Source organism: Capsicum annuum, chromosome 11 (genome assembly GCF_002878395.1).
Source record: "Capsicum annuum cultivar UCD-10X-F1 chromosome 11, UCD10Xv1.1, whole genome shotgun sequence".
NCBI classification, from domain to species: domain Eukaryota; kingdom Viridiplantae; phylum Streptophyta; class Magnoliopsida; order Solanales; family Solanaceae; genus Capsicum; species Capsicum annuum.
Window position 1 is genome coordinate 96,219,382 of NC_061121.1, and position 13,548 is coordinate 96,232,929.

A 13,548-nucleotide genomic window follows, 5' to 3' on the forward strand; every position below is an offset into this window, starting at 1 on the left:
AAGAATATCCTTGAATTATGATGACTCACTGCTAATCTACTACTGCTGGCAGAATCTGAGTCTATCAATGTGCGGTGGAGAAACCTGAGTGTCCAAACCTATGATATGAGACATCATAATACAAAGAAAGAATATGCTTCAGTACATAGAATGTACTGGTATGCATGATAAGGTAAGTCTGAATGTAAGGTTCATATGCATGAACAATAACTGACTACATGATATAGAGTAACTGAACATAAGAGTACATAATTAACTGATCCTTCTGTAAAAACTGAGTATGCACTAATGTACATATATATACATACTGTGACTAAGCTTATCTGAAGCTAAGTCCTGAATTCTGATACTGAGTAACTGATATCTGAAGTTACTGATAACTAAGTTACCGATACTAATTGACTGTATCTGATAGTCTTAATTCTATAAAATTGAGCAGAGTTCTATTCTTAAGACTGGGACTAAGACTGAGACTGTGGGAGGTAATCATCTAAATGACATGCCCCAAATAATATAACTCAGTTGGGGTCCAACCTGTGACCCCAGTTGGACGGGTGTCAGTACTGTTCCACGGGTGTCAGTACACGTAGTTCTGGAATGCATGGATTTTTTTCTAGAGATCTCACCCTCTACTGGCAGATGATCCCCCATTCTTGGATTCACTCAATGTTGAATCCTACTCCTTACTGAAAGACACTAAACTGAGTATATTGAACTGGACTGGACTGATACAGAACTTACTGAGTTTTCCTAAGTTCGGAAACTAACTAAGTTCTACTGAGTTCTATAACTGACCGAGAGTACAACTGATCATAACATGATTGAGATTCTGTAACTGACACTGGCTCTAGGCACACTACTAAATTTTCGGTATTAAATACCCCCAGGACTCGATAGCATGAAAAATACAGCATAATATACTCTTGAAAAACATAACAATGTATACTTGTCCATAGTTCACTCATAGAGGCATTTAATCAAACACTTGTAATGCATCTACTTATACATGAATGGGGAATACATGCTATCATGATAATGGCACTATTTCATTCACATAGGCATTTTATCAAACACATGGAGAGTATAATTAGGTTATACAATAATCAAAATATATAGTTATCATGGCTACATCAATTAACTTGAAAATTGAAGGGCTTATGATGAAGATTATGTAATTCAACACATACAATGATTAATTTTATAAAATTATGTAATTTAATCATGTACTAAAACCCAATAATAATATGAACATGAATTCAATTCAATTCAAGCATGGAACTTCATAATTCAACAATCTTGTATTTTGAAAATAGATTCATGGACTCTATGGGTGAAAGGAACCCATAGATGAACACCTAACATACCTTAATTTGTGAGTTGCTTGAATTTCTTGGTGAATCCTCTGAGATTGCTCTTGTTTTCTTGAAGCTAGGGTTTGTAGTTTTGAGAGAGAAGGCATTTAATTTGGAGGTAAATTGAGTGAGTAATGACATAAAACATTTTTAGAGACTAAATCCCGTATCTGGGCATGCTAAAATCATAGGAAAGACTATTTTTACCCCTAGAAAAAACATTCAATTTCCATCAAAATTTTTCAAAGTAGGCACTTGGTGCGACGCGGCACTATCGGACCATGTCTTTAGAAATTGTCAACTGTGAAAATGCATGGTGGTGCGATGCAATAGTATCACGTTGCCTCTTTGGTAGGGACCTGGAAGTTCACCGCGATATGGTGGAATCGCGTTGGTACAATTGAAATGGACAATTATTAAAATAAGTTATGGCACGATGCACCGGTATCTTGGTACTTTATTAGAAACAGACAATTGCAATTTTGACATACTCCTCGATGCGCTACTGGCCTGAATGACTGAATTTAACGACTGAAACTTAAAATAGCCATAACTTCTTACCCGTTTATCAAATTTAGGTGAATTTTATATCATTAGAAGTCTAATTCAATTTCCTACGCAATGGCAAGCTCTAAACTAAAAAATACTGAGTGTTTCAAAAATTTTATATTGGATAACTCATGAACTAAGATTTAAGTTAAGCTTGAGAAACATGAGGTATTACAATATCTCCCCCTTGGGAACATTCATCCTCGGATGAGACTAATTAAGCTGAGACACTGATAGATTGAGTTTACACACTGAACATACTTAGTTGATGCATGACTACATGACTGAACTACTGACAAATTTAGCACTTACAATGAATATGCATATCTGATGCATGGAATTTATGACTGAAGCTACTGACAAGCTGGGTTTCATAAAAGCATGCAATTTAATGATGTACTAAAACCCAATAATAACATGAATTTGAATTTAATTCAATTCAAGCATGGAAGTTCATAATTCAACAATCTTGTATTTTGAAAATGGATTTGTGGACTCTATGGGTGAAAGAAACCCATAGATGAACACCCAACATACCTTAATTTGTGAGTTTCTTGTAGTTCTTGATGAATTCTTTGATATTGATCTTGTTGTATTGAAGCTAGGGTTTATAGTTTTGAGAGAGAATGCTTTTAATTTGGGGTTAAATTGAGTGAATAATGACTCAAAAACATTTTTAGGGATTAAATCTCGTATCTTGGCATGCTATAATAATGGGAAAAAATTGTTTTACCCCTGGATTAAACATTTAATTTTCATTGAAATTTTCCAAAATAGACACCTTGCGCGATGCGGCACTATCGTACCATGTCCCTGGAAATTGCCAACTGGAAAAATGCATGGTGGTGCAATGCGGTGGTATCGCATTACCACTTTTGTTGGGAACTAGAAGTTAACGTATTGGTATAGTGGAAATGGACAATTATGAAAATAAGTTATGGCGCAATACGACAGTATCATGGTACTTCACTGAAAACTGAGAATTGCCATTTTGACATACTCCGCGATGCGCTACTGGCTTAAATGACGATGTTTAACGACTGAAACTTAAAATAGTCATAACTTCTTACCCGGTTATTGGATTTAAACAAATTTTATATCGTTGAAAAGATAATTTAATTTCCTATGCAATGGTAGGATCTGAACTTAAAAATACTAAGAGTTTCAAAAGTTTTATGTTGGATAACTCATAAACTGAGTGTTAATTTAAGCTTGAGAAATATGTGGTATTACAGTAGTTCCCTAAGAATCAGACTCATCTCTATAGGGACCAGAAAGGAATAATCCTACTGCATCACCTCCCCACATACCTCAACCACCTTCCAAAAATAATAATGATAATGATGAAGATGATAATGATGATGAGATTAAATCCAATTTGGAAGAGGTAAATTTTGAGCATGCTGAAGATGTGGGAGATGTGAATGAAGTGCCACTGATAGCCCACGAGGACCCACCACTTGCACTGATTACTACATCGGTACCTATTATTAAATGATGGATGTACCATGGAATGCAGGATATATTCAATAGTGGGTTGTTCAGGCTTCTAGGTGGAAAGATAAAAAAAGTGCTTTATCCAAAAAGAAGAATGACCACCACTGGGATGTCAGAATTGACTGGATTTGAGAAAAGCTTTAGATTTTATGGGTTTGATTGGATGACATGGTCACTGATAAAATACAGTGAAGTACTGGTCCGTGAATTTTAAGTCGTATACAGAGAAGAACTTCAAAAAAAATATCCACAAAGTTAATTATGGAAGGGTGATTATTTTATTGAGTCAGTAATGGTTTGAGGAGTTCAGGTAAAAATCTCTCCCTATACCATTGAGAGATTTTTATATGGACCAGAGTACCAGTCTCTAATCAAAACGAAAGAGATGGATAACCAAATGGCTGAAATGAAGAAAGTTACACAGAGGTCTATGGGTTTGGATCACAAGATGGTGATGTTTAGATAATTTGCTCAGTGGGTTGCCATAAATGGAGAGAATATTTTCTGGGCAGTGGGAGGCCCTGGGGTGGTATCTCAGAAGATTAAGAAGATTACCCTCAACTTTAAGGGAAATGCATGGCGAACATTGGCTCAGCATAGCTAGTGCCCTACTATAGAAGATGGCATATTGAGCCTAGTCCGAGCAACCATGATAGGTAGTTTCATAGCTAGTTCTGATTTTGATGTTGGTGAGTACATATTAAGAACTGCGAGATAGGGAAGTAGGGGATCAAATGGTATTGTTGGCCTACCCCTTCATGATTGCTCAGATTTGTATGGCTGGGGGAGTGCTAGAACTCCCTAGGATTAAAGAAATGATCAAGGCCCGACAGACGTTTTACATTGGCCTGATTAAAGATATATCTAACCCTTTAGCCCAACTTATGAGGTAGGCAACAAATATGTTTGTAGGCATATTCGTGCAGGATGATCAAACAGACACCCCTGCTCTAGCTGCAGCTACTGAGGTAGAGTCATAGACAGAGGGCGTGCATACAAATGTAGTGGGTACTTCTAGTGCCCCTTCACTAGTCCAGTCTATGCCATATAGGCCATGGGGTATGCCATTCAACATTATAATGATATCACATACAGCATGGACCAAGGTTGTTACCAAGCTAGCCATGCTTGATGCAAAGGTAACTTGTATAGAAGGAGGAGTAAGGAATTGGCTAGACAGGAGGCTTGACAAGTAAGATAGGTGAGTTCAAGGGTACCTAGATGCTTTTAAATTAAGGATCACTCGATAATTGAGTAAAGGGCATCTATTTAATGTTGCTGATATCAGAACCGAGGTTGCAGGGATTAAAAAAATAGTTCTAAAGCTTTATGAGATACCGGTGGTTGGTGAGCCCATCATAGAGACATTGATTCCTACTGTCCATGTTCCTAATATTTGGTTAGACCTGATAGACGTTCAGGTTAAGTAGACCAAAGAATAAAAAAAGAGAAAAAAAGAAAGAAAAAAAAGGGAGAGAAGTTGGGAAGAAAGCCAGAGCGGATAGTATTCAGGATGAGTGGGATGGGGAAACTAGGTTCCATGATATAGCTGCTAAAGCTGGTGGATTGAAAACTCTGGTTATTAATGCCATAGGGGTTTATGTTGTGCCCCCATCTATTTAGTCCTGGATGATGGGATGGTAGATGATAATGCATCGGCACCTTGAGCGCCTAGTTATGACCCTTTTCCTTACTCTATTTTTATTTTTGTAGCACTGGGATAGTGCAATAATTTTTAGTTGGGGTGGGGGTATTCCAAGAAAAATTTGGGAGTAGTTGAAAAGATGTAGCTAAAAACTAAAAGTCTATTATGACTTGTAGGTTTGATGCAAGCAGCTGAGATAGGGAGTAGATCAGCGCAGCTACGTTAGCGGACTATTTTTTATTATGATTATTTTTGAAGATTTTGAAAAATTAAATTTCAATTGTACTGAAAGATTTTGTTTTGATTTTTAATTTGTGATTATTAAAACACTACTAAGTTTAAATGTTATTTTGGAAAGTTGTATTTGAGACCCCCTTCTAAAAATTATATTTAAATAATTGTGTATTTAGTATACGCGTGTGAGACTATTGTGAATCTAAAAATGGCACTAGGATTAGGGAAAGGCCAGTTAGGGATAAAACAATTGCATAGTTGGATAGCTAGTACTTAGTATTATATCCCTTTGTAAGTACATGCAAGATATACTGAGTTCCCAATGTGTCAGAATCTAGAACTTGCCCGGTTGTCCTTACCTAGGTCTAGGATAGTCAGGTATGAAAGGATCATAAGATATTTTTATTTTTGTCCACTTTTAGCCTAAATGACCTTCTATGTACAAATTGTATCCCTTGATCCCTGTTTTGAGCCGTACATCCTATTTTTCTTGTTACACCTCTCACCTTCCCATTTGTGTTACAATGAACCTGTTTTGGCCCTGGTTCTCCTTAGACATTATACACTACAACTTAGGTAAATCGCCAAAGTTAAGGGTGGCTATCATAGGGGTATGTGATGTGAAATAGTTTTGAAGAAATGTAAAATAACAGAAAAGAAAGTAAGGCTGGATGTGGTAGAAAAAAGAAAAAGAGAAGAAAATTTTTGAAAAAAGAGAAAACAAATGACTGAACGACCACACCTAACCTGAATATACTTTAAAATAAAAAGGGAGAAACAAGGATAGAAATACATAAAGTTCAAATTGGTTAAGTGCGGACCCTAAGAGTTAGTGTAGTGACAAGGAGGGTTAGACACTTTACATGTCCATACATACTATACCAACCGACTAAGCCTATAGTACAATCTGAACAAAGTCCTATAGTGATCCTACTATGACTGTCTGATAACTTAGGAAAAGAATATAAGGGCAAGCATATAGTATTCTGTATACACTGGTGGTATTTCTTTATGAGTGAGAGAGGCATTTGTTATATCCCTGAATAGATTGATTTATCCAAAAGGAGAGTGAATGGGATTTCTTAGACTGTAAGCACACATGGGTTATACTGCTAGGTTTCTAGAATATTTGATAAATGTAATTTGTGTCTATGCCCAAGTGTCTATTTCTAATATAATGCCATCATCAGATTCCCTCATGTTTTTGTGTGTGCTAAATTATTATACATAGCTAAGTTTGAAAATTAGAATTAAGGGGAGAACAACTAGATTAAAATTAAGTTCAAAATCACTACCATGGCGTTCTTGATAACTTCCTATTTAAGCACCATCTTAGTGATAGAAAATATTTATTTGGTTTTATCTACCTGAGGACATGCAAAAGTTTAAGTTGAGTGTGTTGATGTAACATAGAAACACAACACTTTTGATGCTTGAAACCATTTCTACGTGAAATTAGAGTATTTTGTTCGATATGATGTGATTTTGTGTATATTGCAGGTAAAATAGGTCTACAATAGTGTTTGAATAAAAAGAGAAGAAAAATACCAAAACTCATCAGAATACAAGTCAGCTAATGAGTCGTATACTCAATATACAATTCGTAGGAGAAATCATACCCATAATAGATGCAAACACCAGTACGGAATGCCAAGTGAGGGTAAGATATGACTCATGCTTAGGTTTTTTTATGCTCATAACTTCTTTTTACGTATCATATACTCAGTGTACGGCTCATATGGATGAGTCATATCTTTTCTTCACTTGATCTTTTGTTTGGGTCGTTCATTCTGGAATGCATACGATTGGTTGACACAATTCATAGACTCATCTTACGACTAATGCATACGAGTCATAAGATAAGTATATGAGTTATGTCAACCAATTGTAAGCATTCTAAAATCAAAGACCCAAACAAAAGACCAAGTGAAAAAAATATGACTTAACCATATGAGCTATACACTTAGGATACGATACGTACAGAGAAGTCGTGAGCATAATAGACCCTAAGATACTATTCTAAGATTAAAGTATCAGAAGTATACAAGTTGGAAGTATGAGTATGACTCAAATAGGGATGTTGTATATAAACCAATGTGTAAGACTAGGAAGGACAAAGGTCCTACATAGATACGGATGGAGGACACGAGTTTTACAATCAGGTATGACTTGTAAGAAGAACTCATATACTGAACCGAAAGCTAAATCCGTGGAAAGAGCAAACATTAGAACAAATATGACAAGCCAGGGTATGACCTATATGATATCGATATGAGTGAAGACCGAGTCATACCGACTACCAACTTAACTTTATCTTTCATATTTTTACTAGGATTTTAAGGTTATTTTGAGATACTATAAATACCTTAGGGTTTATTTTTTATTAGGTTATGTTCTTTTATATTCTTGTACATATTATTCCAATACTTTCACAATTGTTATTTATATTTTAGGGTTTATTCAATTAAAGACTTTGGAGTTTAATCATCTTGTTCTTCTGCAATTGATTTTATGTGTTCTTTATTGATAATTGAGTTTTTTGCACAAACATGAGCAACAAATCTCCTCGACTAGGGTTATGGAACCTTGGCAGATTAGCTACGTAGAGAAGGTGTGATATTCAACTATTTTAGGGTTTTTGCATGTATCTTAATCTTCTACATAATAATTAATATCAAGTATCTATAGTACCTTGAGATATCCTATATTCGCATTCATCCCCAAAATGGAGCTTGTGATTGGGAAAAGAAGTTAAGACAATGATTTGGGATCCTTCTACCTCTACCTTTTAGCTTATGTGTCCGATCTAATCACTTGATCTTACCCAATAACAGTGAACTGAGGTCATAACATGGGGCAACAAGGCGACACCCTGAGACTTACTCGGTAAAGGGTGAAATTTATATTCTAGATTACTTGGCAGTTGATAATACCTATCTTATAGACTTTACATGTAAAATAATAGAACAGTTGGCTTGACCATGAGATGGAGTTAAGAAGCCAAGGGAAGACAAACTTAGTGTTCATCTCTTATTGATTACAACTCAAAAACACTTAAGATTTGGTTACTACTTATAATTAATACTACAAATCCCCCTATTTTTTAATTTTTTGTACTGAACTGGATTACATCAAGTCAAGCAACTATTCATGTTTTCCCTGTGGGATCGACCCCAACCTAGTTGCATTATTACATTTGCAATGGGCCATATTATAATTTTGAGAGGAGTGTAGTTTTGGGTGACATCAGTTAGAGTCAATATCTTTATGGGGTTATATGGTAACCAAAGATAGTATTACAGAGATTCGACCAAGATTGCAGTGGTTCATGATTGGGCTTGGTCTACTTCTTCTATCGAGATTTGGACTTTTGTTAGTTTAGCAAGCCACTGCCGACATTTTTTGAGGGTTTTTTATCTATTATAGCTCTATTGACCAAGTTGACTCAAAAAATAATTTTCTTTTAGCGGTCCAATGCAATACTTGTAAGATGATCTTTGAAAACCTCAAGAATTTGTTGACTCCAGCTCCTATGTTAACTTTGCACAAGAAAGGCATGAATTTTACGATCTTTTATGGTACTTTTGGTGTTGGTTTAGGCATTCTGTTGATATAGGTGGGTAAGGTGATTTCTTATGCTTCTCGTCAGTTGAAGCCTCATTAGAGGAATTCCCCTACCAATGGGTTTTCTTAAGAGGTTACCCATTCTCGAGTAGAAATAGGAATGGATCACTATAGACTTTGTGATCGAGTTACCTCATACTTCTCATGGTTTTAATAGTGTTTGTGTTATTGTGGATCAATTGACCAAATTTGCTTATTTCATTTTGGCTCAGGTTTCTTTCAATGATGAGAGGCTGGTCTGTATCTATATTTCTAAAATAGTTCATCTTTATGGTTTGCCCAGTGTCTATTACCTTAGATTGAGGTTCAGTGTTCACATCTAACTTCTGGAGGACTTTTTAGGGGGATTTAGGTACCCAAGTTAATCTTAGTATAGCTTTTCACCCCTTGACTGACATCCAGTTAGAGGAAACTATTTAGGTTTTAGAGGATATACTTCGTAATTATTTTATGAACTTTGGTGGTCAGTGAGAGCAACATCTAGCTTTGGTAGAATTTGTATATATTAATAGCTATATTCTAGAAATTAGATGGCTTCTTTTGAGGATTTGTATGGTAGGCATTGTCGCTCTCTAATTAGTTACTTTGATGTTTTGGATATTACACATCGAGGTACAGACTTGGTTTGTGAGTGTTTGGATAAAGTTTGTGTAATTCAAGATAGACTTTAAGTGGATTAGAGTAGGAAAAAGTGATATGCAGATCACAGACTTTGTGCCTTGATATTTAGTGTTGGTGATCATTTCTTTCTTTGTGTTTTACCCATAAAGGGTGTGATAAGGTTTAGGAAAAGGGGCAAGCTTAGCCCTAGGTATATTGGACCTTTTGAGATCCTTCAAACTATTGGGGATATGGCCTATAAGTTAGTATTACCTTTAGATTTACCAATGGTCCATCCAATTTTTTATTTTTCTATGCTTTAGCATTATATTCTAGATGAGTCTCATGTCATACGTTGGGATTCATTCCAGCTAGATGAGTGGTTGTCTTTTGTTAAAGAGCCTATCCCATTCTAGTTAGGGATGTTAGATGGTTGCATTCTAGAGTTATTCTTATGATTAATGTCTACTGGAGGCATCATTTTATATATAAGTCTTCTTGGGAGGTCAATTCTGATATACGTAGTAGTTATCCCCAACTTTTCACTGATTAGGTATTTCCCTTATCTTTAGTTTGAGGGCAAACTAGATTCTTAGTGGTGGATTATGTAACGATTTTATTTCTTGTGATTTTTGTGAAATATTTACTTCAATGTTATTTGACCATTTTTACCTTTTCCTGTGGTTGCTTCATGGTATTTTTGGGGTGTAGGGATCATTAAAATGGTTCTCGGTGGTTATTAGTGTCATTTATGTGAGTTTGTGGTTTTTGGTGTTTTAAAAGGCTTATTAGTTGACCTTGGTCAACATTATTTGACATGTGTGTCGGATGGTAAACAAATTTCACCAACGGATCAAAATGGCACTTTTAGGTTTGTAACATGGTTGGTATAGTTTTATGGCATTTATATCTCATTTTGAAACTCCATTCCAAAAATTACAAAATTGGGTTTCAGGGGTCAATTTTGTGAAAACATTTTTTTTTTCAAAATTTTGATATCGTCGTTGAGTTAAGAGAATCGAATTTAGTGGCGTAGCATAGTTGGTTTGCATACTCAGGATTTTGGATGAATCCTGAGGGGTTAACTGATGCACTACTCAGCTGGTGCACTCTCTTAAGCGATGCTTTGATCGCTTAAGTGACTTGGACTGACAGCCAAAATGTCACCTAAGTGACACTAGGCATGCTTAAGTGATAGCTTCTTAAGAGATATCCTGGTCTCTTAAGCAACACTGGTATGCTAGACGTCAGTCGCATAAGCGAAAACCAAGACGCATACGCGATGAGGTGGGCTTCGCTTAAGTAATGCTTGGTTGTTTAAGTTATAGCCTCCTAAGCAACTCGATTATTGCTTAGGAAATGCTTGGGTGGTTTGTTTTTCCTTTTTTTGATATTTTTACACTATTTGTTAGACTGGGAGACTTGGGGTTTGAGTTTTTGACCATTTGCTTCCACTTCTAAGCTTGGGTAAGCTCCAAATCCCTGTTACAATTACTTTTATTTGATCTCACCATTTCACTCTTGTTTAAACTCATATTTAATGGTGAAATTTGGGATTTTGGGACGAAAGGGCCAAATTATCGTTTCTTCGCTTCAAAACCCAATTTCACTCCATTTTTAGTTGGGTTTTCTCCTATGAGTTCCTTTAACATCGACAAGAATGTTTTTGGACTAAAATTCTTATTTTACCCTTTTTTTTTCGAAAATCAATGTCATGGGTCCATTTTGACCCTGATTTGGAAGTGGGTAATATGGTTATCATTATCTTTCTTTTGATGTATAGATTCTATATTTTTTTATTTTAGTTAATTTTTAGGTCTGCGCGTAAGGTGAAAGTTCGGTCATATAGTCTTATTTGTTTTGGTTTATTGATGTATGCGCAATTGCGAACACATTTAAGGCCTTTAACCTAGAATAATTGTGAAGTCTTAAGCAATTTTAGTTGTTTTTGATTATTTTTATTATTTTAATGCAGAAACAAGTGATCGGGGAGGAAACTAAAGAAAAAAAAGAATAAATCAGCTGAAATCTGGTGCAAATAAGCTAAAAGTGTAACTGACGCCATTTATGAAGCGCCGTCAGACATGGAACAGGCTATCAAAGTTATCGTCAAGCTTAGACAGAACCTGAGGATTTAAGATGAAATATGACGATGTTTCGGAAGCACCATCAAATCTGTGACTAGGCATCAAAATTGTCGTCAACTTGAGGCAGATTATCCTAATTTCCAACGAAGATGTGATGACATTTTTCATGTGTCGTCACATTTTTGACACGCCTTCAGATTTGTCGTCCGAAGAATCAGAAGACAACAATTCACTAGAAACTTTGATGACATCTTGCACACGCCATTAGACGTCTGACAGGCCATCAAGATTGTCATCATCTATTCCGAAGAAAGTCATAAATTTAATTTTATTTCCTTACTTAGGGTTGACTATTTAAAGACTTGTTTAAGGGTTTTTATTATCATCCATCAGACAATTCATCTATTATTGAGGAAAAAAAATGATGTTCTTTCCTCCCTATCTCAAGAATAATATTTCAGTTTTTTGCCGTGTGATTCAAATACAAGTTCATCTTCAAATTCATTCATCATTGTAAGTTAATCCTTTCAGTTATGAATTCAAAATGCATGCTTATTTCATGCATCATGAGTAGCTAAAGTCTTTTGTCCTGGATTATGAAATATAGAGTTAGGTCATGATAAGGTGATAAATTAATTATTCAAGGGTTAATAGGGGTTAGGATTTCTTGATAACTTTGAGACTATAATTTATGTCTGTTGGTTGCAAACAGTAGGCGTACCTAATTTGGTTTGCTTGAGAAAGAAATCATAAACAGTAGGAAGTGAGTTATCAATAGGGAATCGGAAAGGCTTTGTTTAATAATCAACGCTGTAACAAGGTTGATTAACCTGAGGTAAAGTCTGTGTAGTGATAAGTGATTCCTTAAGTCCAAGAGGATTAGGAAATTAGATGCTTGATTAGGTCAAGAGACATTTGAGCATACCATCGATAAAGATAGCTTATCATCCTAACTACCAGGAGGACTTTGAGTAAATTTTAGTATCTTTCATGTACCGTAAGCCCTAGTGAACATAATCCTGGTTATTTTATAAAATCTTGGTTAGAAACAATAAATTCAGAAATGAAAATTGACTCTCTGTGAATCTCAAACCCCCATTTTTGGAAACAGCAAACTACCAGTAAATTATTTTGTAAAAAACTCAAAGTTCACACCCTATTCCTTGTGAGATTCGACCCCAACCTAGTTGGTTTTTATATTGACAACAATCGCTTACACCCATTCAAGAGTGTAGTTTGAGCGTTATCAAAAATGGCACCACGACCGAGGAATATGGTTGTAAACTGAAAGTTTGTATGCGCTAATTTGTTGTTAGTCATGTTTTCTAGATTTACGTTTGTTTGTTGTTTTTGTCTATTTGTAGGGTCATTAAAGTGTACGCCAAGCATCATTCTATCCAGAACCCCAATGCATAGGTAGAATGGCAGGACAACCGTTACATTATGAGGTTGAGGATGACGATGTGTACGGAGCGGGTGCAACGTGTGCGATCATTCCTCCACCATTGACACCTAGAGAAAACTTTAATTTTACAAGCATGATGATCTAACTCTTAAATGTTAAGGGGTTGTTTGGAGGCCTTCCTGGGGATGAACTCAACCTGCATCTGCTGAATTTTATCACAATTTGCAAATCCTTTGACAACTCAGGGGTGATCCAGAGTGCTATCTGATTAAGGTTGTTCTCGCTATCTCTGTCTGGAGAGGCAACAATGTGGTTAAATGAGCTAGAACCTGATTTTATCACTGACTGGAGACAGTTGAAAGAGGTGTTCCTAGAATGGTTCTTTCCACTCTCCAGGAAAGTACAGTTGAGGGATGAAATTAGTAACTTCAGACAGCTTTTGACTGAAGCATTACATGAAAGATGGGAGAGATTCAAGAAGAAGTGGCTCAATGTCTGAGTCACAATATGTCAGACTTGCACTTGATGAAGACTTTGTACAGAGATTTTAACTCT